The sequence below is a fragment of the Colobus angolensis genome, unplaced genomic scaffold (genome assembly GCF_000951035.1).
Source record: "Colobus angolensis palliatus isolate OR3802 unplaced genomic scaffold, Cang.pa_1.0 Scaffold390, whole genome shotgun sequence".
Taxonomy (NCBI): Eukaryota; Metazoa; Chordata; class Mammalia; order Primates; family Cercopithecidae; genus Colobus; species Colobus angolensis.
Window position 1 is genome coordinate 1,328,087 of NW_012117266.1, and position 3,341 is coordinate 1,331,427.

The window sequence follows — 3,341 nt, forward strand, 5'->3', positions numbered from 1 at the left end:
TCCAAATAAGATGGAGCATTTTAAAATATAAATGCATTTATGCATATAGCATTTATAATATATAACATTTATAACATGTTCAAGGGTGCTTGAAAAATATTAATGTTGAACTTCCTAGATAATACCAACATAACAGGATATCTGATTGCTTGTAGATTTTTAATTCACTTGCTGGAATCTGCCACTGAAGTAACCAAATTCATGGATGTATTTCTTTCATTATATCTGTTTCCTGTCATTTTCTTCTACAGGAGATGTTCAGTTTAGTGTGCATGCAATGAAACTGAGGCATAGATGCTTTATAAATAATTTACCTTGAAAGTCGAGAATGTTGCTCCATCACCACTCAATGTTGGAAGACAAATTTTGGTTACTAATTGAATGAAGCAACAAATACATGTAAATGTATTAACCATGTCTTTTATTTTCTGTATTCTGGTGCTTTGACATGTGAGCCTTGTTGACCTTGGAGGGACTACCCCTCCAAAGTTAGCCAATTTCTTTTTTTTTTTTGAGACGGAGTCTCACTCTGTCACCCAGGCTGGCGTGCAGTGGTGCGATCTTGGCTCACTGCAAGCTCTGGCTCCCGGGTTCACACCATTCTCCTGCCTCAGCCTCCCGAGTAGCTGGAACTACAGGTGCCCGCCCCCACACCTGGCTAATTTTTTGTATTTTTAGTAGAGACGGAGTTTCACTGTGCTAGCCAGGATGGTCTTGATCTCCTGACCTTGTGATCTGCCTGCCTCGGCCTCCCAAAGTGCTGGGATTACAGGCGTGAGCCACCGCGCCTAGCCAAGTTAGCCAATTTCTAGAGGCAGTAAACATACCACCAGTGAGTGTACCTTTCAAATGCAAACCAGCTAATTCAGAGTGCACACCCCAAACCACCTCCTTTATTGGGGTCTCACACTCTGGGCCATTATCCACCTGCTCAAATAACCCCTGGGCCAGGCACCAGACAAGTAGGGACAGCGCCTATGCCCCAGAGCCCACTGAAATGATCCAAACTTGACAATCCTAAACCTGCTTACCCTGCCTCCCATAGAAGCCACAGTGAAGGTTCTCTTTCACGTTTTCCTCCTCTGCCTCTCCCTCCTGATTGACTCTAGTCCTCCTCTAGGTAACTCCTTTGGATGTGGCATTCCTCCTCATCTTGGGATCCATGTGGATAACAAACTGTCTTTTCAGAGGCCGTTGTCTCCTGACCTATTGTCCTAACAATCTCTAAATAGTAACAAAATCTATCTTTTAAAATAACAAAGATGTTTATGAATTAATTTAATATAAATGTGAGGACAGAAATGTTAAGTTCATCTCTAAAAACATTCAGAAAGCATCATCTTAAGTTTCATTTTATGAGGTCACTTCAGTACAAAGGCATCAATGCCGGTGACCACATCTTCAAGTCGGAAGTTGGAGAGGAAAGGCTTTTTCTTTAGGTTCTGTTAGAGAGGAAGGGAAGCTTAATAACTTGGTGGCAGTGCATAATCTCCAGTACATTACTTTTTCAGAGCTAGCAGAAAAGTACTTAACTTCTCACTGACATGGATTGGCAGTGAATATTTACTTAGTTTTGCAGGTGTTCAGTTTAGTGACTTTATAAGCAATATTGCTTACTACTTTTTTACAGTAGATTTTACCATATGTCATTATGCTAATTTAAATATAATACAAACATGTTAAGGATGAACCAAATGAGCTAAAAAAGAATAAGCAAATGTCTTCAAGAAGGAGATTTGTGCCCAAATAAAATATGGATTGGCAGGATGGAAACAAGATGGTAGAGTAAGGTATTCTATCCCTCAACCCTCCACAGGAACATCAATTTTCACAACCATGCATGGGCAGGAATACTTCTCTGGGAACCTAGGAGTTCAGTGGAGAGATGAAGAGATTCCAGGAAAATCCAAGGATAGGTGCATCAAAGAGGGTAAGAACAGTTTCCCTTTACTCACAGACACATATACCAATGTTACAAAAGAGAGTCTAGAAATAAGCCCATTCAAATATGATCAACTAATGTTCAACAAGCATCCCAAGAATACATGGTAGGGGAAAAGATAGTCTCTTTAATAAATGTTGTTGAGGAAACTGGATAACCACATGCAAAATAACGAAATTGGACCCTTATCTTACATCATATAAAAAATCTACTAAAAATGGTTTAAAGACTTAAATGTAAAACCTGAAACTGTGAAACTCCTAGAATAAAACATAAGGGAAAATCTCCTTGACAATGGTCTTGACAGCAAATTTGAGGATATGACGCCCAAAACACAGGCAACAGAAGCAAAAATAAATAAGTGGGGCTACATCAAATTTAAAAGCTTCTGCATAGCAAAGGAAGCAATCAACAAGGTGAAAAGTGACCTATGAAATGAGAGAAAATATTTGTAAATCAAATACCTGATAAGATGTTAATATTGAATATATATGTTAAGGAACTCTTACAACTTAATAGCAAAAAATATCAAATAACTTGACTACAAAATGTGCAAAGGACCTGAATAGCCACTTTTCCAAAGAAGACATACAAATGGCCAACAGGTATATGACAAAATCCTCAACATTATTAATCATCAGGAAAATAACAAATTAAAACCATAATTAGATATCACCTTACACCTGTTAGGATGACTCCATTTGAAAAATTGAAAGGTAACAGCATTGGTAAAAGTATGAAGAAAAGGGAACCCTTTCACACTGTTGATGGGGGTGTAGATTGCTACTGCCACTATGGAAAATACTATGGAAGTTTCTAAAAAAATTAAAAACAAAGCTACCATGCAACTCAGAAATCCTGCTTCTGGGTATGAATACAAAGGAATTGAAATCAGAATCCCAAAGAGACATTTACACGCCAATGTCATTGCAGCATTATTCACCATAGCCAAGATATAGAAATAAGCTATATGTCCATCGACAGATAAAGAGATTCAGAAAATGCAGTATATGCATACAACGGAATATTATTCAGCTGAAAAAGGAGACCCTTCCACTCATGAGAACACGAATGGACCCAGAGGACATTTTCCTAAAAGAGATAATCCAGGCACCAAAAGGAATACTGCATAATCTCATTTATATGTGGAATCAAAAATAGTTAAACTCACAGAAGCAGAGAGTAGAAAGATGTTACCAGGGGAGAGGGAAGAGGTGTATGGAAGGATGTTAGTGAAGGGGTACAAAGTCTCACTTATGAAAGATAGTAAGATAAACGAGTTCTGGAGATCTACTGTTGATCACAGGTAACAACACTGTCCTATATACTTGAAATTTATTGAGGGCAATTCTAAGTCTTCTTAGCTGCCCCTCCCACCAAATAACTTTGCAAGGTAATA